Raw genomic sequence first — 24,648 nt, 5'->3', positions numbered from 1 at the left:
CATAGCTTGGTTTTGAAATTATTAATGCAAATATGAACAAGCAATATTTGATGCTTAGAGGCATCAGTAGGAGTTAACTGCAGATGCACCTAGAGGCGTCACTCGGATGTAATGAGTTAAAGTATATGGAACGAGCTGTGGTAGCAGTGCTGTGTTATTTTGTTTTAATATCATATTAGATTTAGGCTTTTCAAGCAGGTAATGCTCAAGGAGTTAGACTTATGGATATGGAGCATCTCTAGTAGGACAGGGTCTGAGATTGCCTTGTAGGCAAGACACAGATCACCTCTGAACAATCTGTACAATACCGAGTAGAGTGATAGTGATTTGAGCCTGTCCACTTAGGATAGTTATTGGAGGCCATGGATTCTCCTTGTGAGGTATTTCTGTGGTCTTTCCAGTTAGTGCAGGTGTTTGGATAGGTGCATACCAAACGAGGAGTTGTACTCAAGTATTGGCCTAATGAAGGAGGAGTACAGAGAGGTAATAACCTCTTTTCTTCTGGATGCAATCCCTTTACTTATGAGATGAACCAAGTAAAAGGCTTTTGTGACCACTGCCGCTACATGATGGTTGAATGTGAGATTGTTGTCAACCTGTGTACCCAGGTCTCTCTCCACAAGTTGTGTGCTTAGGGGTTTGCCATTGATGTGGTAATCAGTAGGGGCTGTGTTTTTGCCAAATGGTATGATAATACTTTTTTTTTTTTTTTTGCATTTAACTTAAGGCCATGACTTTGGCACCAGTCATTTGTTGCTGTGAGATCCTCTTGTAGTATGTTAACATCATTTGGGGAGTCGATGACAGCACCCAACTTGCAGTTGTCTGCAAACTTGGCCAGTCACAGGCCTTTTGTCTTTGCCTGGACCTCTGAGAAGTAGATGCCAAACAGTAGGGATCCCAGGACAGATCCCTGGAGAACACCAATAGTGACAGGTCTGCTGTCAGAGGTGGAGGTGCCTGTTTTGACCTTGTGGGTCCTACTGTGAGCCAGTTGGCCACCTACCTGAAGAGATAGGGATTTACAACAAGTTGTGTTAGCTTTTCGATGATGCCTGAGTGGGGGATAGTGTCAAAGGCTTTAGCCACATCAAGGTAAACTGTATGCACTGATTTTCCCCTCATCCAGGCCTTGGTGACAGTCTCAAAGAAGTTAACCAGGTTCAACAGGCAAGATCTGCCCTTGACGAATCTGAACTGGGTGGGGCCAGGTGCTTGGAGATTGCCTTTGTGCTTGTTTATGAGATCCATAATAATACGCTCTATGGCATTCCAGATCAGACTTGTCAAACTAATGGGGTGATAGTTTCTTAAGTCAGTAGTGGCACCACCTTTGTGCAAGGGGATGACAATGGCAGTTCTCCACTCTGCTGGAATGAAGCCTCTACTTAGGCTGTGGTTGAATAGGGTGTTCAGTGGCTAAGCAAGTTTTTGCTGAAGATGGTGTAGAATACAGCCCGGGATACTATTAGGGCCCATGGAAGCTGTGTTCTTTGCCTTGGCTAGGGCCTTTAACACTTGAGCCTACATTTACCTATTGTGTGACTTTATGCAAGTCACTTAACCAAACAATGTTGCCAGGCTAGCTTGAAAAAAGTCTGTGTCGATCAGTGTTCTACCCTAGTTAACAAACAAATAATTAAATAGTCAGTACTTGATCCTAAGGGTTGCAGTTTATATGGGATGAGAATATTTTAGGATGCAATTACCACAGTCAGACACAGTTTAGTGACATTTATATTAGACATCATTGTAATAATGGATATATTTCTGTACAACATTCCACACTTACCCCCCCCCCCCTTGGAACATACTGTTGATGAAAGCAGTGACAATACCATCACCCTGGTAAGCAAAGGGGAATTTTCTTCACCAATAAGGTTTACAACAGCTGTCCTCTTAATCTGTTCACACTTACCAGTTTAGATTACATTTTGTCTTTTATCTCCATTTACAGTAGTTCCCTACAATGGGCATATACACTTTAATAAATTTATATCACAGACTGGTCTTTGCCAAGATGTCTTACTAGCCAGGATGTTGTACTAATAAAGGCTAAACTGTTTTCACCTTCTAAACCCTAAATTCAAAGATTATTTTCCCTGTGCTCATGCTGAAGATTTTGCTGGATAATCAACCACATCTGGATGTAACTACAATCTGATTAGATGCTCTTTAAACAGTACATAAGCAGCAGGGCTGCCAGGTTTACAGAGTTATTGCTTGGGTTTGTTAAAGCCCATTTGCTTGATCATTTGCTCGGTGGTGAACTGTCAATGTCCACACACTTGAGCACATACTCCGGATTAATAGTCAAGGCACAAACACTAAGTCGAATATTCAGAAGTGAGACATCAGCACTACCCCTCCTTAAAGATGAAAGGCTAAGAGGTCTAGTAAGTCTGCAGTAGATTCCCTATGTTATTAGAAACAACATCCTACTTGTGAAAAGCCCGCTTTAGCCACATTGTCTTTCATTCTATCCCAGTCAGTCTTGAAAAGTATTATAACTTAATAATTTAATTGTATATATTCCCTGTACTCCCTTGCACATGTAATATGACAGAAACAAAAATTAAGTGCTGTTTTTGTTTGTTAACTGTGAAATACCCATATAAGTGGTTTTAGTCTTGCCCAGAACTACGCAGTACATAAGTGGATGTTGTATCTGACCCCTGAACCGCAGGCTGTATCTCATCTGCAACTCATTACCTTAGTCAGTGAGCTATGCCAGGCAAATGATACACTCAAGATCCTGACATGACAATTTGTATTCTTGTGAACCTAAGTGGGGTAGTCATCTGTACTGCTGAACTCAAACAGTTGAGTCAAATAAGATAACAGCTAAGCAGTAACTCATTAAGAGCAAAACAGAAAATAAGTACATTTTTTTCTTGTCAGGAATTTAATAAGATCTTTCAAATGAAAAGTTTTCATCTTGTGACATGCTTCCCCAGGCTCTAAGTAAATAAAAGACATTAATATTTCCACGTCATTTGCTCATTCATTACAAGCAGTAAATTTAGCCAAATGTTTTTTCTCATCTCTACACATGAACTTACATTCAATCATACTCAGCAATACCTTCACCAAAGACCTGAAAACCTGCAGACACTTTTCAGAATTATTGTTTTTTATCTCAGTAGGTCTTTCATCATGCCACCACATATTAAATGAGTTGTCATATTAACAAGATAATCAAGGTTGTTAGAACATCAGCTCACTCATTTTTTCTTGTTTCCTTAAGTCAGACAGTACTTAATATTCAGTGAAAACATGCACACTGATATCAAAGCCATTAGTCCTTTGCAGTTCCTTGTATTTCATTTCTTTATATTTAGTTTACCATTTTGTGTTCTGATTAAAGACATATATAAAAAAATCAGCTAAACCTTCATTAAACTTTAAACAGAATATAATAGTTTTAACAATCACTGCTGCTCACAACTGAAAATGAGTTATTTTCCAGCTCCAAGGCATTGCAAGCTTTTACAGAGTATCTACAGAGCTGTATATCAAAGCAGTTAAGAGTCCCAATGCCAAATTCCTAACAGGGTTAGCAAAAAATATGCACATTATAAGAGGCCCCACACAACAACAATAATTTAAAAGAAAAAAATGCCTAGGCTGCTGGGGTACCATGGGAAATTATACAGCAACAGGTAACTTGGCTATGTTATAATTAAAACAATGGCAACTAGAGAGATGAGCTTTGTAAAACAGGAGGTCCTAAAACTAGATTACAGAGAACACACACAACTCATACCATTATTTAATCAACATAAATTCACTTGAAGCACTGGTCATCTCTCTGTCATCCACGTTAATACTTCAACCTAATAAGCCAGGTCATGGGCATTGTAAGTACAAATCTTGTTCTGGTGCAAGTGATATGAACTAAAAATGTGATATAGTGTCAAACTAGTGGAAATGACAATGCAGTATCTTTTATTATTGCAACAGAATAGAAGGCTTATATACTAGCCCTTGATACTCTTATGAAATAAGAAGAACGCTGCACACAGCTGCAGCATTTTATAACTATAAACTTAATGTAACATCTGTGGCAGTGGTGCAGATGATATAAAGGAACTCAGAGAATATGTATCTTCAGTCTCTGTCTAGTATTCATAGACAAGCTGCCTCTAATTCAAAAACAATTCATGGTGCATTCAGTAATGGATACGTCTGCCATAGTTTATAGAAAAATGGGTAACCCAGTTGCAAGGGTCTACACTACTGAGTAGCAAGAGTACAGGTGTCACATGTTGATGAGGTACTTGGGGGGGTGCAGCCTATGCTAATGAGGTCCATAACTAGCCCAGTGAACTGCCCACTTAAGATAACTTTCATAGGTGGGAAGTCATAAAGATCCATAATATGCACATTAATGTGAAGAGTAGTGCAGACATTATGAAAGTGCATGTAACTAAGCAGTGGCATGCATGCATTTAAATGGGATGGATTCCACACAAGCAGAAGTAATGCAGCTTCACCCTGCACAAACTGTCAATCCAGGTAGGTAGTGCAGTATGTGTATATGACAGCATGTGCCAGTGATATCTGTTTATCCTGGTGTGTGTGTGTGTGTGTGTGTGTGTGTGTGTGTGTGTGTGTGTGTGTGTGTGTGTGTGTGTGTGTGTGTGTGTGTGCGTGTGTGTGTGTGTGTGTGTGTGTGTGTGTGTGTGTGTGTGTGTGAGTGTGTGTGTGTGTGTGTGTGTGTGTGTGTGTGTGTGTGTGTGTGTGTGTGTGTGTGTGTGTGTGTGTGTGTGTGTGTGTGGTTGTGTGCTAGGTGTGTGTGCATGTGTGTGTGTGTGTATATGTGTGTGTGTGTGTGTGTGTGTGTGTGTGTGTGTGTGTGTGTGTGTGTGTGTGTTTAAGTTTTAGGAATAGGAACAGTATTGTACAGTGACATTATTTTTTAAATTTCCTTGAGACTACAAGTTACTGGAAAGCCTGAAAATAACAAGGAACTTAACAGCACTATTAGAAATTGTAAAGCAGAGTACACATTTAAAGTCACTATTTATTTATTTATTTATTGCAGTTGGTTTACCAGGATAGTCCATTGGGCCTTGAAGAACCCGTTTTCAATGGAGTCCTGGGGAGAAAAGCTCCAAAACAAAAATTAGATATACATTAACATTTGATAGTAATTTCTAGATACATTGAGCTAGCAAAACATAATGACAGTATAATGTAAAACAGTAAAAGCATTGGTACAATCAATTGAAGGAACAGAATACAAAAACATAAATGCAGTTTAATGAACACACATATAAGGTGAATAAGGTAGATTATGGTATTTACGGGCATTTAGTAGAGTTGGTTATGAGGGGTGGGAGCAAGAGCATTCCCACTGAGACGCTAGATGTAAGAAAAGTGACTTCTTGAAGGTAGAGTGGTTAGAGGTAATGCGGATGTTAGGTGGTAGAGAGTTCCAGAGGCGGAGGCCGAAGTCAAGGAGGTTCTTGTCTGGGGCAGGAGTGGGTTTGTGCACTTCTAGTAAATTTTGATTATTAGACCTTAGCACTCTATTTGGTAGGTGCATTTTAAGGGCAGAGGCAAGGGAGGGACACTTGGAGGGGTTTAGGATCAGCTTATGGGCTAAAGTTAGTTGAGTGTAAGTAAGATAGTTGGGAAGTTCTAACCATTTTAGTTTATGGAGGGAGAGACAATGGTGAGTGGAAGACCTCTGAGCGGTGGCGAATTTAGCAATTTTATTATAGCATGAAGTAAGCTGTTTTTTTAATGAGGACTGAAGATTAGTAAGTAGTGGAGCACCATATAGAAGGGAGGGGATGAGAAAGGAAGTAGCTAGAGTGGTTCTAGTGGTGGAAGTAAGGTAGTCGTTTTGTCTATACAGCATGCCAATTTTCTGATGTGTTTTTTTGATGTTTTTTTGTAGGTGGGAATTGAATTTTAGTTGATTGTCGATCTGAACTCCGAGTAGTTTGGTGTCTGATACTATTTCGAGAGGTAAGTTATTTTGACTGGTAATTAAGAATGAGTTCATGTTGGGGGGAGTGAGTTTGGAGGGGGTAAATAACATTAATTTGGTTTTGGTGGCATTAAGAGCTAGATGATTGCTAAGCATCCATTGCTCTGTGGAAGCAAAGGCATCTTGAGTAAGTTTTTGTAGAGTAGGGATAGAAGAGGCAGAGCAGATGATAGTAGAATCATCAGCATATTGGATGATGCTGGAGAAAGGGATAGCTTTGTGGAAGTCATTAATAAAGATATTGAAGAGAAGAGGACCCAGTATAGAGCCTTGTGGGACTCCGGTAGGGGTGGTTAGAAAGGAGGAAGTTGCTTTTTTCCACTTTACTGCTTGATTTCTGTTGGAAAGATAGCTGGAGAACCAGTTCAAAGAGGAGGAGGATAGGTAGAGTTTGGAGAGTTTAGTTAAGAGCAGGGTGTGAGAGATAGTATCGAAAGCTTTAGAAAGATCAAGGAGTATGGTGGAAACGATTTGTCCTGAGTCACGGGCTTTATTGCTGATTTCAAGGAAGGAGAGAAGGGCAGTCATGGTGCTGTGATTAGGTCTGAAACCGTGTTGTGTGGGGGTGATAAGATTGTTGTCAAGGAGATGAGGGAGGAGTTGGAGTTGTACACATTTTTCAAGGATTTTTGCAATGGGGGACAGGATGGCTATGGGACGGAAATTGGTAATGCTGTTATTGTTACCACCTTTGTGTAGTGGTATGATATATGCTTGTTTCCAGATTTGGGGAACTGAGCCTTCTTGAAGGGAGCGGTTAATTAAGATGCTGATGGGATAGGCAAGACTTTCTGCAGCGATGCTAAGAAAGTAAGAAGGGATATTATCAGGAGCATTGGTACATGGTTTCAATTTCTGAAGGAGTTTCTTAATGGTAGCAGTAGGAATGGGATTTAGAGTGAAGAGAGTGCGGTTATGGGGTCTTGAATGTTGGGGTGGTATAGATGAGGATGGAATTTGTGTAGAAGGGGGTATAGTGGGATTAGTGGGTGTAGAGTAGGGTGTGGATGAAGAGATACTGGGGGTGGGTGTAGGGGTGTTAGATGAAAGGGAGGAAATAGAGAAAGAGGAGGTTAGTTTGGAAATAGAGTCAATAAAGAAGAAATTGAATTGGGTAGCTAAATCTAGTTCTGGAGCATTAGGATCTGGGTTTGGAGTATCTGGTTTACTGGGGTGGAGGAGGGTGGAGATTCCTTTCCAGAATTTTTGAGGGTTGTTTTTGTTTTGGTTTTGGAGAGTAGAGTAGTAATTTTGTCTATCAGAGGAGATGTGTTTCTTAACTTTATTGTGAGCATTTTATATTCGTTAAGGAGTGGGGTTGCTTTATGTTTTTGGTAGCGTGCCCATGCTTTGTCTCTTTGTCTCATGGTAGAGAGAGTAGTTTTAGATAGCCAAGGGGCTGTTTTAGTTTTTATTCTTTAGTCCGTAGGGGAGCTTGAGAATCAAGTACTTTTAAGAATGTTGAGTTAAAATATGAGACAGCATTGTCTAGAGGTAGTGTTTTTAGACAGGTCCAATTTACTGCTTTTAGAGAGTTTGAAAAGGTTGTTGGGTTGAACTTTTTTCGGTCACGGATAGTAATGATGTCGTGGGTCCGTTGAAGGATAGTGGGAAGTCGGTGTGTAAAGGTGGGTAGGTGATCACCTAGAGGGTCGGGAAGGATGCCGCTGTTGGTGAAATAGTGGGGATGAGAGACTAGAATCCAGTCCAATATACTCCCATTTGAGGGGGTTTTGGCAGGGTGAGTGGGCAAGTTGACTAGTTGAGAGAAATTGTAGAGGTTGATATTGGTGGTGTTTGCAGGAGCCTGGATAAGGGCCCAGTTAATGTTTACATCACCAAGGATTATGGTTTCGTTACTAATGTTGCTGGAAAGCCAGCAGAGTATAAGTTCAAGTGTAGAGATATTGTCCCCTGGTGGGATATAGAGGGAAGCTATATATATGTGCTTGTGATTATTGATCTGTAATAGAGTAAGGAGAAGTTCAGCGTTGTTAAATTGTGGGATAGGTTTGTTGTAGGGTGTAACGACTAGGCAGGAGGAATATATGAGAGCTACTCCTCTGCCTTTTTTGAGAGATCTATCCTTTCTTATGATGGAGTAGTTAGGGGGAATAATTTCAGAGTCCTTAATATGAGGCTTTAGCCAGGTTTCAGAGATAGTCAAGATGTCAGGTTTATTGTGTATTAGCCAAGCATGAAGGTTTGGGACTTTATTAACGATACTTTGAGGATTTAAGGAAGTGAATAATAAGGATTTAGTAGTGGTGGATATAGTGGCAGGGCCTGGGTTTGGATGGATGTCACCTGATAAGAGAGTACCAATTAGGTGGGGTATATAATAGTTTAGGTGGATAGATAGCAAGGTTGTGAGAGTGGGTTTTGTGGTAAAATGGGCGGTTTTATTGGTAGTTATGGGAATGGATATTGTGTGAAGGGAGATAAGTCTATATCGATAAAGAAGGAGGTTGTCTGAGGGGTATAAATAGGGGGAAATAAATGAGTATGGTTTTAATTGAGGTGAGTTGTGGTGGTTAGTTATGTGAAAGGATTTGAAGGTGAAGAAGGTAGTGGGCTGAGAGAGATAGTGGAGGTAGGATAAGGAGAAGAGAAGTAGTAGTGAAAGGGAGATGAAGGAGTATTTACAGAGCATGATGTGGAAGAGTAACAGTAAAGCAGTAATGGAAGTGGTATAGTATGTTATATAGGAGATAGTTATATATAGAGAAGATGAAAGTTATTTTAGAAATAGGGAGAGTAGTATTAGTTATAGAGGGGTGTGGTGTAGAGGAGAGACTGGAGTATGGTTTGTTAATAGTTTGAATTGGGGGGTGGAGTGACAGTTGGTTTTGGCGGGAAAAAAGGGAAGGTATGGTGGGAGGAGCGATCACTGATTGGGGTAGAATGGATGTGGGAGTGGTGTTGGAGGGATAAATGTAGACGTGCTGGGGGTGGGTGGGAATTGGGGGCAGGGTAGGGGAGCGGAGTGAGACCGCCGAGCGGAAGAGCCAGAGAGGATGTTGAGGCTCGAGAGACAATCAGTTGAATGTAGTTTGCAGTGGGGTGAGTATGCAGAGGGGTATATAGAGGGGACCTAGATACATGTGAAGAGTTGATATAAGAGAGTGTGAGCAGGAGTGAAAAAAGGAAAGATTAGAGGTGTAGAGAGACTAAGAGTATAGGAGAGACAGGGTGGCAAGAAGATCTGTTATAGCTCAGTGAGAATAAAAAGGTGAGTAAAATAAGTCTATTCAGTCAAGGGAGGATGCCACCTAGTGGACAAAAGCAGAATGCACCTTAATCCACAAGGGATTTCCTGGGACAATTTGGGCTGAAAGAAGAAGGGAGGTAGAGTGAGCGAAAGAATAGAGGAGCTGGGATTCAGGGTGTTAGGCTGCTGGCTATCCTGGCAGGGGGTGCGTTAAAGCAGCTAGCAAGTCTTACACAATTGTATAGTTAAAAGGTCTAGCAGCCAGTACACATACTTCTTTGTATTCCTCTTGTTCACTTTCCAAAGGGAGTGAGGCAGGAAAAGGGTACGTTTGCTCCAGTAGTTGGGATTAACAGAAGTACCTTAATATTGTCCACCCAGGCGAGTCACAGGGGTAAATCAGGGGTATAATGCTAGAAGACAGAGAAATGTGAGAAAAATAGAGGTTTAGTAATGGAAACACATCTTGACTCCAAGGCAGTACTAACCATAAGATAGAGTGAAACGACACACAATTTATCTAGTAGAGAACAGAAAGGGCAGTCATACCACAAGCAGTTTCATACAGAAAACCATATTCAATTAACACATAGCAAAAAGAAAAATGAAAGGGCAGTCATACCACAAGCAGTTACATACAGAAAACCATGTTCAAGTAACACTTTGTAAAAAAGTCTATACACCTGAAATAGGAAGGGGAAAAAGCAGTCATAAAATCAGTACACACTAAAATATCAAAGCGGTCAGGTAGCAGACCTCAACATAGACAGGAGCAAGTTCTTGTTACATATGCTCTGCAACTCTTATGAAGATGGCGTGTTACATTAACAAGCACGTGGACAATTAGCTTGTTCCGAATGGTAATGCTGTTTTTAGAATAAGTTAACCAATATGCTCTCTAAACAACCGCTAATATATTTATCATAGCTAGAAAACAACATACCATGAGGTTAAGAGCAGTTTCAAACTTAAACATCGTGTATGAAAAGCAGTTACTCAGTACGCACCAGGAATAACAATGCGGCAACTAATAGGCATTAGTAACATTAAAAATCCAACAAACCGGCAGAAAAAGGCAGTTTGTAACCGCGTTTGACCAGTATATAAACAGTACGCTTCAACTAGACAATGGTCGTCTTTAGTGCGCTACAACAGCTGAGCGCACCAATTTCAATATATGAGGAGATGAGGACGGGATATGGCCGATAGCGTCCCTGTGAGTGGGTGTATGTGCAGGCAATAAACACTAGCGACTCCTATATTAAACACACTATTGCCATAACAAACATCAAAAACGACAACACTATCCCTGCGCTTCCAGTGTAGGCAGCACTATATTATTACATTAAAAGAAATAATGAATAAATCGAACAACAGGATCTACTTACAGTAGAAACAACGCTCTACCAGGATGCACAGCAGCTGGGATCGGGCTTGTTTAAAAAATGGCGCCCACAGGACGAGAGGTGTTTTAAAACTTCTGGAAGGAAGTTTAGGGAAGAGGTGGGAGGGGAAAAGGTAGGAGGGGCGGAGATGGGAGCAGTAGATAGAAACCGGAAAATATGTAAGGCAGTGGCAGAGGGGGAGGGACATATAGAAAGTAATCAGATGGAAAGGCAGGGTTAGAGAGTAAGGAGAGGTATGAGAATCAAAGCAGAAACATGCAAGTCAGTGGAAGAGGGGGAGGAACATGAAGAAAATAACCAAAAAGGAAGGCAGATTCAATGGGGTAAGGAGAGATATGGGAATCAGAGCAAAAAGAGCCAGAGAGGATGGAGAGGCTCGAGAGACAATCAGTTGAATGTAGTATTCAGTGGGGTGAGTATGCAGAGGGGTATATAGAGGGGACCTAGATACTTGTGAAGAGTTGATATAAGAGAGTGTGAGCAGGAGTGAAAAAAGGAAAGATTAGAGGTGTAGAGAGACTAAGAGTATAGGAGAGACAGGGTGGCAAGAAGATCTGTTATAGCTCAGTGAGAATAAAAAGGTGAGTAAAATAAGTCTATTCAGTCAAGGGAGGATGCCACCTAGTGGACAAAAGCAGAATGCACCTTAATCCACAAGGGATTTCCTGGGACAATTTGGGCTGAAAGAAGAAGGGAGGTAGAGTGAGCGAAAGAATAGAGGAGCTGGGATACAGGGGGTTAGGCTGCTGGCTATCCTGGCAGGGGGTGCGTTAAAGCAGCTAGCAAGTCTTACACAATTGTATAGATAAAGGTCTAGCAGCCAGTACACATACTTCTTTGTATTCCTCTTGTTCACTTTCCAAAGGGAGTGAGGCAGGAAAAGGGTACGTTTGCTCCAGTAGTTGGGATTAACAGAAGTACCTTAATATTGTCCACCCAGGCGAGTCACAGGGGTAAATCAGGGGTATAATGCTTAATATTGTCCACCCAGGCGTGTCACAGGGGTAAATCAGGGGTATAATGTTCTTTGTATTCCTCTTGTTCACTTTCCAAAGGGAGTGAGGCAGGAAAAGGGTACGTTTGCTCCAGTAGTTGGGATTAACAGAAGTACCTTAATATTGTCCACCCAGGTGAGTCACAGGGGTAAATCAGGGGTATAATGTTCTTTGTATTCCTCTTGTTCACTTTCCAAAGGGAGTGAGGCAGGAAAAGGGTACGTTTGCTCCAGTAGTTGGGATTAACAGAAGTACCTTAATATTGTCCACCCAGGCGAGTCACAGGGGTAAATCAGGGGTATAATGTTCTTTGTAATCCTCTTGTTCACTTTCCAAAGGGAGTGAGGCAGGAAAAGGGTACGTTTGCTCCAGTAGTTGGGATTAACAGAAGTACCTTAATATTGTCCACCCAGGCGAGTCACAGGGGTAAATCAGGGGTATAATGTTCTTTGTATTCCTCTTGTTCACTTTCCAAAGGGAGTGAGGCAGGAAAAGGGTACGTTTGCTCCAGTAGTTGGGATTAACAGAAGTACCTTAATATTGTCCACCCAGGCGAGTCACAGGGGTAAATCAGGGGTATAATGAGTAGAAACAACGCTCTACCAGGATGCACAGCAGCTGGGATCGGGCTTATTTAAAAATCCAAATACAGATACAAAAATAAACTACAAATCATTGAAAAGGTCACAGAAGCTATTTATTAATTTTTTTATTTGTCTTTGTTTACCAGGAAAGTCCGACTGGGTAATACCCATTTTCAGCAGAGGCCCAGGGAGAAAAGCTCCATTTACTTATAGCATTATACTAAGTTCAAGTCAAACACAGATTAGTTACATTTCTATTTACATTTATACACAAACAGTAGTTATATTTATAGGTTCTAAGATTTTACAGATGTGGAAGTCACTAAAGAGAGAGCCCACTTGCAACTTAGTGGATTGTACAGGCAGCAGTTATGTATTAAAATTATTTTGTCATTTCAGTGAGAGGTTGAAAGTATTCTGTTTAAGGTGAGTATTTGGAGAGTAGTGTATGGTAAACACAAAGTCTTAACCTTGTGATGAGCATGTGCAGGACCAGGACCAGGACCAGGATTGGCTAAGATGTTGTTTAAGCAGTGGTTTAAAACTACTGAGTTGTTGAAGTGTTTTATTTGTGTGGGGATACTATTCCAGAGTTTAGCAATGCATTGAGAGTAGAGCAAGTCTCCTGCAACATTATTTGACTTATTTGTAATTTGTTAATAGAGCGGAGGTCCATTGTTGGAGAGTAGGGCAATAAATATTTTGTACAGGACATTTTTCTGGATGATGAATGAGTTTATGTGCTGTTGTGAATATGTTAGAAAATTGTGTAATTCAAGCCAGTTTAATTGCTTTAAGATATGACAGTGGTGGATCCTATAAGGGAGACTGGTGGCAAATTTAGCTATTTTATTGTATCAGGAGGCAAGTTTCTTTCTTTGAGTTTATGTTTTTTAGGATATGAGTGGCAATAAGATGGTTGTGGCTACAGTTTTTCTTGCAGTATCTGTAAGGAATCCATTGATCCTATAAAGGGAGCCTTGTTTCTGGTACGTAAATTTAATGGTGTGCAGTATATGCTGGTCATATTTGAGATTGTCATCTATTATAATGCAAAGAAGTTTACTGTGTTACAGTTTCAATGATAGTATTATTTGCTGGCTTTATGGTAAAAAATTGCTTTTGCTTTTGGCAACTTTTTGAGGTAAAAAGCATTAACTTAGTTTTCTTGAGGTTGAGTAGGAGGTTTGATTCTTTGAGAAAGGTTTCTACAGAGGAGAAAAAGTTTTAAGCAATGCCTTGGAGTTTATTGTTGAGGCCGCATATATTATTGTTGAGTCGTCTGCATACTTACTTAACTAGCATGTTGGGTGGAGGTGTGGAGGTCATTGATAAATATATTAAATAGTAGAGGACCCAGGACAAAATTTTGAGGGACACCTGTAGTAACTGCTTGAAAAGATGAGTACATTTGTTGCCATTTAATGGCCTCTTGCCCTCTAGATAGCTAACTAAGAAATCACAAGGAATGTTGTGAAAGCCCTATTGAGGAGAGTCGAATGAGCAGTTGCAGGTGCGAGACAGTATCAAATGCATGGTGGACAGAAGCAGACCATTGTTTCTATGTTGGTTTATTATACTGGTAAAGTGTAGTAGAGCAGTAGTGGTGCTGTGCTGGGGCCTAAAGCCATGTTGTTTTTCTGAGAGCAGGTTATTTGTTAGTTACTGCATTAGCTGCATATGGATGCATTTCCTCTAATATTTTGTAGAGGGGGTAGAGAATCACTATTGGTCTGTAGTTGTTAAACTCTGTAGATGGGCTACCTTTGTGCACCAATATGATATAGGATTTTTTCCACAGTGATGGGATGTATCTTTCTGCTATGGACCTATTAATTAGTATGGACACAGTGAAGGATATGACTTCTGTGGCCATTTTAGGTAGTCAGATAATAGCTGGTATTTTTTAGTTTAGGGAGCAACTTCATTATGAGTGAGGTAAATACTGGACTAAAATTGAAGAGTTGTGGGTGGCTTTGATTGGACAGGGGTAGAGAGAGGAGGCAGATGTATTAGTGTCTAAGATAGATAATATTGATTGTATAAAGTAGGAATTAATCTGGGTGGGGATAGAGCCTGTCATATTGTCTGCTTTTGAAGTGGGAGTTGTGATCTTGCCAGAGTGAAGTAGTTTATTTAGTGATGAACAAAACAGTTTTTGGTTATTTTTATGTCTGTTTGTTTCTTTTGTTAGCCATGGTGTGAGGTTGGACATTACTCTTTTATTACATACTGCTGCTAGATTATTTAAGGCCTGTAAGAATATGTTATTAAACTGTTATACAGCAGTATCTAGTGACATTGTTCTAAGTGCATTCCAATTATATTGTTTTAGTTTTTCATTGAAAATATGTTTGCTGAAATTTTTAGAGTATAGGCATCGTGCCACACTGCTTACAAGAAAATAAACAGGTTTGCAATCCAGCAAGCACTGCTGGGCGGCACAACATGGGAAGTTCCATGGCATGCAAATCATCTCATGCAAATAAGGCAAGTAGAGTGATCTAGCAAGCAGATAGGCAGTCCTGCAGCCCCTGTGTCAGTGTCCACAGTATAAACAGAAAAATTCCATGTACAGGAATGTAGACAGACAAAAGGGGCTGTAAAAATGTAGATAGATGGACAGAAATGGCATACCACACACAGATATGAGTGAAAATATCCTCTGTGTGTCTCAAAAGTTAAAGAAAATATGTTAAAATAATTTTGTTTAATAATCTGGACATGTTTGTGTGGCATGCTGCAGTGCACAAACATGCCTTAAAAAAATAAAAAAGTGCAAATAACAACATTAATATTATGAGACAGAAATGTATTACAGGACCCTGCATGGAGTATCTACAATGGTGCATTAGTGCTGTTCCTAACGTGGAAGGGCTTGGAAGCGTGCAGTTTCCAGGCTGTGAGCACGGATCCCTATGCAAATGAGGTGGAGTTACTGAATAGCTTAATGGGTAATCGTGTCTGCATACCCCTCCGTGTGGGAAGAGAACTGTGTTGGAATCCACACAGGAGGTAGCTGACATCAGCAGAGGGTGTGTCCAATAACTACTAAGCTGATTGGAGCTTAGCTGCACCTGTTTACGAGGCGCACAGTCATGCTGAACGTGGAAGTCTGGGGGGTTATATGCACTGACTTCTAAGCTTTGTTTATCTATGGGACACATGTTTCTGTGTGTTTGCGCAGAGCACTGCTGTGCTGAGCGTGGAAGTCTGGGGTGTGTGTCCACTGACTGCTAAGCTTTGTTTAGCTATGCAGTGCACCACATTGCTGACAGTATCTCAAAGGCAATGATGTATTAATTAGTTTAGACCCTTGTTTAACTTAAACTAGGGTCATTAAATGATGTTAATGGTATACTCTGTAGGTGAAATACATCATAGGTAGCCAATTATGCAGTCAGCACCTACAGTAGAGCATTACAAAGTATACATACACCCTGCAATCTGATTTCCCCCATACTTTGCACAAGTGGAGTAGAGACTTGGGAATTTTAACAGAAATAATGTTAGAGGCTGCTGCAGGCCTGCTACATCTGTATGTGTTAGATGCTGAGGTTAGTGTTGATGCTGATGCTGACAATAGGCCTAGACTGAAAAGGAGAAGAATGTTCAAGCCCAGGGGAACCTTCCAGGAGCTATATGAGCTGGAGATTGTAGAGTGCTACAGGGTGGACAGGGACATACTACAAGAACTCACTAAGCTCTGCTGCCCTCAACTCAGACCCAGAGCCAACAGAAGGGACCCCATCCCAGTAGAAACAAAGGTATGTGTAGCTCTTGGGATAATAGCTAGAGGTACCTTCAGAAGACCAACTGGAGATGTGAAGGGGGTCTCACAGGCATCAGCATCCAGGGTACTCCACCAGTTCCTGGATGCCATGCTATCAAATGCCAGTGAGCAGATTTATTTTCCCTCATCCCTGAGGTGAGGGCCAGCAATATGCAACACTTCTACCATGTAGCACACTACCCTGAGGCACTTGGTGCCATAGATTGCACTCAAGTACACATCAAGACACCATCCAGTGAGGAGGGTAGAATCTACGTCAACTGCAAGGGGCACCACTCCAACAATTGACAGGTTGTGTGCAATGCCCAGGGCATTATCATGAATGTGTTTGCTGGCAGCCCTGGTAGTTATCATGACTACCATATCTGGCACACATCACATCACAGCTGTACCAGATGTTTGCTAGGGGTGCCATCCCACATGGCCATTTGCTGGGGGATGCTGGCTATGCACTGGAACTGTGGATGATGACACCCATCAGAAATGCACACACACCCATGGAAGAATGCCATAATGAGGCACAAGCACCAACTAGGAACATCATATAGCACGTGTTTGGGCTGCTGATGTCAAGGTTCTGGTGCCTCTATATATCTGGTAGAGCCCTGCAGTACTCTCCAGCTACATGTGCACATATGTTCATAGGATGTGCCATGCTACACATTATGATCCTGTGGAAACAGCTGCAGCAGGATCAGCAAAGGGAAGGGATACACAGCCCCCACCAGTACCTAGGTCACCACAGCCACACTCACAGAAGGACTCAGAGGAGGAGCACCCTGATGATGTCCCTGTAGGCAGATGTAGGCATGCCCAGCATGCCCTAGCATTGGCTAAGAGACAACGTATAACACATTCACTGACAACCTAGGGCCCTAGGGACTGACATCTTACTCCTACTCACATACATATATTAAAATAGCTGATGCCAGGCAACCCACACAACCTGTACTTATCCATGTATTGGCTGTGTACTGCTTGCATTACATAGAGTCAGCCCTGAATGTTTTGAGTGAAGTGCAGTACTGCAGAAACAGAGGCAGATATTAATGTCTGTAACATACAAAATCACAGACTGGAGTACATGTATGTCTGGCCTGGAGTCACTTTATAAGTACTGACAGTACCACTGGGCATGCCAGACACTTAGTTAAAATGAGCACAATTATGTTGCCCCTTCATCAAAATGATCTGTTAAGAATAAATGTCTATATATACAGACATGTATGTATACTTATCTGTCTGTCACTGTCTCTCTCTCACATGCATAGTATATCTATCACTATGTAGTGTCAAATATATATATATATATATATATATATATATATATATATGTGTGTGTGTGTGTGTGTATATATCTATATATATATATATATATATATATATATATATATATATATATATATATATATATATGTTCATTGGTCCATAGGTAGGTACTAGGCTATCTGTCCAAAGGCATTTATAAGCCTAGCTGGAATGTGTTGGCTTTCGCCACTCCCTTAGATTAGTTCCCTGTGCCTCTGACCAGCAGAGCCACTGAAGTGATCCCCAGGGTAAACTTCCCGTTTCCCATCCACTCGTCAAGGTTTCTCTTAAAGAGTGTTAGTGAAGAGCTCTGCCTAATGTAGATTGCAATCTTGTTCCAGAGCATGTGAAGTATCTGGGACAGGAATCTATCCCTCCAACACATCCTATTTATTGTTGTGGTGAGGTTTAGATCCCTAGAGCATGTGGCTCGAGGGGATATAATTTTCTTTAGGTGGTGCATGTCCATCAATTCTGGGTTGGACATGGCCTTGTATGTTAGGCAGAGATCACCTCTGAGTAGGCATAGGGCATCTGTTTGAGGCCAGTGATCCTCTTGGTGAGGTACTTCTGTGGTCTTCCCAGCTGTTGCAGGTGTCTTGTAAGATACATCCCAAATGAGGCGTTGTACTCTATGATGGATCTGATGAGTGATGCATTGAGGGGTACAATGACCTCTTTTGATCTGGATGCAAACCTTTTTGTGATTAGGTGGGCCTAATATATATATATATATATATATATATATATATATATATATATATAGATATATATATATATATATATATATTAAATGATACATACACTCCCCACATATATCTGCATATATATAGCATACACACAACAGCTACATTTATATATGCATCACTGTTATATACAGAAATATGTGTGTGGATGTCTATATTGTCCAACATACCCTAATAATGGTGAGTAAATCTGTAGATCACACAGCCATACTGTTGCTCAAAGGATCCAGACTAAGGGCACAACAGTACATAATCCACTTACCTACAGACCTCTGTGCCTGCTGGATGTCACCACATAGACAGAGACAGGTGAACAGGTGATGTAATGTATAATGTTGTCAATACACGTATGGACAGGGCACATTGACCCTGCCCACAGGTTCGCCTATGTAACTGCAAGCAGCCACATATGGCCATACTGGTAACTGTACACACATAGCTAGGATAAAAACAGTTATCTCACTGTTAGGATACTAGATGCAGATAACAGTACTAAGCAATATCTCTCTGCAGGCCACAGATGCTGTTCAACACAAGCCTTGTTTGTGTAATGCACAAGTACTGTGCCTGCAATTGCATATACAACAGAGCTAATCTGTGGCACGTGCAGTAAGTGCTGTGATCTGTAGTGTATAAGACTAGATAGGTAGGGGTTCTAATCTCACTCCAGCCCACATTTTGCGTGTGTTTGTGTGTGTGTGTGTGTGTGTGTGTGCATGTGTGTGTGCGTGTTTGTGTGTGTGTTTGTGTGTGTGTACATATACCCCTGCAAAACAGTGGACATGCTCTCATGGACTATCCACCTGCAATGGTTATGCACTTTTTGGGCCTTAACATGCTGCTGGCTTCCACACTGCCCTCTTCTACAAAGCCTGATGATGTCATCCACCTTAAGACTACCAGCTGATAGTATAGTATCAGACATAAGCTGTGGCGCATGCAATAAGTACCGTGATCTATAGGGTGTATGAAGATAGGTAGGGGTTCTAATCTCACTCCAACCCACTTGCTGCATGTGTGTGTGTATATTCCCCCTGCAAAAAACAGACATGCTGTCATGGGCTATCTACCCACAATGATTATGCACTTTTTGGGCATGTAACTTGCTGCTGCTTCCAAATTGCCCTCTTCTATGAGGCCTGTTGATGTCAGCCACCTGAAGACTACCAGCTGACAGTGTAGTAGCAAATGTAAACATAGCACATGCGATAAGTACTGTGATCTATAGTGTGTAAAACTAAATAGGTAGGGCTTCTAATCTCACTCCAGCCCACTTTTTGCATGTATGTATATCCATGTGGCATAACCTTGGTAACCTAGACATAGGTAGGGTTTTGCAGTGTTTTATTTGTTGTGAATTATGTTGCCCCCCCCAAAGGACTGACTACAAGGTCGGCTTATGTCATCAGGCATAATATGCCTAAACTGATATTACTAGCAGACTTGAGGTGTGTTACGTGCAACATGTACTGTAATCTGTAGTATGTACCATTATATAGGTAAGTGTTCACATCTACATACAGCCAACTTGCAATACTTGTGTGCCTTGGCATGTCCTGTACTAAGTGATTGGAAGTGGTGCAAGTCTCACTGTAGCCATGTTTGTGTGTGAGCCTTTTAGAGCATTGTACATCATGTTATGGAACCACAGGATGTTTGAACTGAACTAGAATAATGGCCATACAGCACTTAAGTTCATAGACATCATCATACCCATAGTTACAGGATCAGCACATATTGCCCAGTCCAAGAGGAAAACACATTGACACCCTGTGTTGACATGATGGTCACCCAGCCAACTGGACAGATGGCATGTGCTGAGGTGCACTGAGGTGCTCTGTGTCCCATTAGGCAGGGTTCTGTTCCAAAGGTGTATTTCAGTATGCTAGACAAATCTGTCCCACAAGTATGTTGTACTAACGTCATATACGAGGTTAATGTCCTTACAGTGAGTCATCTTTCTACTATGCTTCCTAGAGATAGGCAGCATATGCAATCAAGCAGGGTCACACATTGCCCTGTATGCAAGGCACAGATCACCTCTGAGTAGTCTATATGCCACAGGCGACAATGACACTCATTGCAGATGATCCCCATTGAACACATACTGAAGACCTGAATTGTCCTTGTGAGAGACCATACTGTTGTGTGCAACTGCCAGTACTGCTTGGAAAAATATGTCAACAATTAGCCATTGCACTGAGATATTGGGATGCTGAAGGAAGGCTATGAGATGTCACTTACTGGTGACTGTGGCTTCAGTTATGCCATATGATTCTGCCATACCACTGTAGAGACATGGTGATCTGAGGCACATTAGGTGTAAACCTGTGTGGCCACATCTGTGTGCCCAGTTCTTTCACCCCTGAGTATGTACAGCACATGTTGAGACTGATGTGATACTTTCCAGGTTCATAGGTCTACTTGAATGACATGATACTACATATGCATTTGGGGCTTATGGCCATTAGTATGTCAACAGGCATCTGTTCATCAATACCATCTTGTAGGCTATTGACATAACCTCACAGACTGTATGAGTGCTCACAATGTGCAGGCATCGGCCAACACTGTTAGCCACCATCATTCAGTAGTTGTGTGTATTGTGGTTACATGGATTCCAAGCAGTAGAGGACCCAGGACTGCGCCCTGTTGAGCACTGCTACTTACAGATCATGTACCGGAGGCAGATGTCCCTATGTTGTGCATGTGTGCCATCAATGGGCCACTTAGTGACCCCTGCAATGAGAATATCATGGATGTCTAAGTGGGTGCTTTGTAAATATTGCCTGAGCAAGGGATATAGCCAAATGGCTTGGTTCAGTCTGGGGGTTCTACATCCTGATGTACCCTCACCCAGGTCCTTGGTGATTGCCTCAGAAATGTGCAGCACATGTAACAGTCATGCTCCCCCTGTCACGCATCCAAACTGTGTACAGTCAACAGTGTGTAGATCACATATATGTGTGTTGATCAGCTCCATTATTGCCCCTATGGGCATACAGGCATGTATACTTAGTTAAAGAGGTCTATAGTTGTGTTGGTCAGTGAATGCACCACTTCTGTTCAAGGGTGGAACAGTTGCCATTGTCCACTCAGCTGGTGTGCAGCCAGTGGTGTCAGTATTAATGCAAAGGTTTCCAAATTGTGTTAGTAATCTTTGTGAGATCACATGTGGGATGCAGCCTGGAATGTTAGTATGTGCAATAGATGCTGTGTATGGTCCATTGAGAGGCCAGTTACAAACTGCTCTGAACATATGGGAGTTATGGGACAGGTTGCAGGAATGGCATGTGTCACGTGGTGGGGGAAAAGTGTGCAGTTGATGCAGACAGTGTGAGAGTACAGGTTAGGTATGAGTACAAACCCATCAGATGTGACATCATGATATCTGAGTTCAGCAACATTCTGGGCCTGTCCTTTGAGGTTACATATCTAACTACACTGTACTTTGTGGTTCTGCTTTGTGTGGGTGGCTACTTTTGTCACTTACCATGTCTATACAATATCACAGCAACACTATGTGCTTCATTTAGCTGAGGATGTAGCGCCTGCATGTTAGCGGGGCACCCTCACCCCAACTGTCAGACAGCAATGTCCACCTGTTATTGCACATCCTGCTAATGGCAGTTGTCCACTGCTCAGGTATGGCGAGCCATGATGAGCCCGTGTCCCACATTTGTTTATCAGGAAAGTCCAACTTGGAACAAAGCCAATTTTCAGTGGCGGCCTGGGGAGAAAAGCTCCAGACGTGTGTCTTTGTGATGCGCATGGAAACCAGAGCACACATAGAAAACCCACTTGAATGCAGGGAGTACATGCAGACTCCACAGAGAAGGCACCCCAGCCAAGAATCAAACCGGAGAACCTCTTGCTGTGAGGTGACAACACTACCACTGCACCACTATGCCATCCACATAATGCATGGGGTAGAGCTCTGCATATCCACCTGTCCCATCTGCAGGGGTGTGCAGTCACGCTATGTCAACCATCCCACAAGAATACATGGTTTTCTTCACAGATTTATTTATTTACATTTGTTGACCAGGAGTGTCCGACTGGACGTAGGTCCATTTTCAGCAGAGGCCCAGGGAGAAAAGCTCCACAGTTAAAATATACCAACAGTAGTTTCATTGGATTTACATAGCGATTAGCATAGCAATTAATTACAAACATAGTTACAGATTAAGGAAATAGTACATCAGTAGACAACTAGAATCTTTATCTGTGAAGTACATAACAGACATTAACAATTGTTACAATGCTGGTAGTTCCAAAGAACATGATCTATGGCCAGATCCCACTAGGTAGGACATCACATTGGGGGGGCTGCAGTGGTCACCCATATTGGTAAACACATGATGCAATACATTGGTTTCATATGTGGCGATATCACAACACTGCTCCAGGGCATTGTAGGTAAGCACCTGAACCATCTTTTGGGCAAGTGAGCCACAACACAACTAAGCAACACAATGTGTACATATTACACTTCCCTAATGTGTTTGTCTGTGCTCTGTACAGATACCTTGCATGACTCTCTTTCTGCAACATGCTGGTAGTAACTGCAATACTTGCATGCACAGAGGACAACTAGCATGTACTGCAAAGCAGTGCCCCCAGATCTCTGAGTCCTGTCACCTGAAATTCCATGACAGGGGTTAGCATGGATATGACCACTACCACTGTTGTACACCTACTGACACTGGACCAAACACTGTTTCCTTTGCTGAAGGCCATATCATGCCTACCAACTGTAACCGATGGAGCCCATTGACTGGTTACACTATGCAATGGATATTGAACATAATCCTCACTTCACCAAACATGGCCTGACAATGTGTATGACAATATGAGGCCAGCAGGCCTTGCTAGAAACTGTGTACATCATGTACACAGTCTTATATCAGCTGGTGGATAGGCAAGTGTCTGACAGTCATACTCAGGGAGCATAGCAGTGGCAGACCTATGCTGCAATGATGCCATTCACCAGTGGAGCTCATTACTGGCATACCCCCTTCTACCAATTCCCTCTATGCAGTCACACCCAATGCCACTGACCTCTGACAGAGTACATTAGCAGGTGAGTGCATATCATGAGCTCTCACACAATCCTACACAAAACCAACAATTATCCAGGATGGCCTAAGATGCAGTCAGTTGTTGTCTGAACCACTGACAATGACTAAATGCCAATAACTGCACAGTACTATCCTGTGGGGATTCATCCACCCCTGCAAAATATTGTAGTGTCCGCACACTGCACACAGTCGAGCCATTACACATGGAGTTATGGACACAGAGACTAATGTAGCCTTCGACTGTCACTGGTTGAAAGATGTGGATGCATTCACTGTTGTACAACCAATACTGACAGGTTTGGGATGTACATCCCAGACTGTCACTGGTATACTGAATGTGGCAGTCATCACACCTATCATTGTGTGCAATGGCACTCTTGCCATGTCACTACACAGGCATATCATACAACTGTGGCAGCCACACAGGTTCCATGGTAGACCAATACACAGTGTAGATAACATGTCCTATGGAGTCCATGTCACCACTGTACATGTGTAGTCTGTCTCCGAAATGCTTGGGAGGGGAATGGGATGTGTATGGCTCCATACAAAATTGTGTCAGTTCCCACTGTGTACCTCCCATGTATCCATGACAGGACTAACACCTGTCTCACCTATTCTACACATAGACAACATCAGTGTGATATGAATAGTACATGCTGGTGTGAAAGGTATGTAACACAGGCAGTACACCTTACATGAAATAGGCCACCCCATACATGTAGAGCACACATCTGCTGTGACACACAACATGTGCAGGTTACACATTAGGGTGCAGAACATGACAATCATAACTGTTGTTGGACAAATATTGGTACTGGACACAGGATATATGCAGATGGGTCATCTCCATCAGCACAGCTTGTAGAAGTGTTAGTTCCCAAAACCCTGGTGGCACTTATCAAGGGTAGCAGACCTTTTCACAGATTAGGAATGTGTGAGTATGCTGAATGCCGCCATTGTCCCTGTTAGCCTGTTATGCACATATGACCCTATGGAGCCATGCAGGTTTAGTGCTGTACCTTGCTGATGACATATTACTGCTGCACTGACATGCCATCCTGTGCTGCTGTACTTATGCTGTGTATTCATAGGTTATCCCAACAGACTCCTGTAACAGAAACATAAACAGGTCCATGATAAACCTGTCGTTGTGTAACTATACAGCCAGTACAACATCATACAACATAAAGTACACAAATGTATGTAGTGTACTCATGACAAATGCCGGCAAACAGTATCTGTTGGTAATCAGTATACATGGCATGCTGAACCAACACTGCATTACACAAGTACATATTAACTAATATAGTCACCCTGTGCATCAGACATGTAGCTTAATTTCCCTGCATCAATGACAAGGATGACAGGGATGTGGCACAGGTATCATCACTTTCACAGGGTGTTGTGTGGGGATGCTGGAGGCCTAGGCTAGCCCAAACAGTAGGCAGCATATGTGTGAGTCAGGAGGGCAGCATGTAAGACGGACCATGGAGAGGTGCTGTGTGTGCCTGTAGGAGACT

The sequence above is a fragment of the Protopterus annectens genome, chromosome 1.part1 (genome assembly GCF_019279795.1).
Source record: "Protopterus annectens isolate FY-2018-M chromosome 1.part1, PAN1.0, whole genome shotgun sequence".
Lineage (NCBI taxonomy): Eukaryota > Metazoa > Chordata > Ceratodontiformes > Protopteridae > Protopterus > Protopterus annectens.
The sequence above is the reverse complement of the archived record's forward strand: the minus strand, read 5'-3'. Positions refer to the sequence as shown.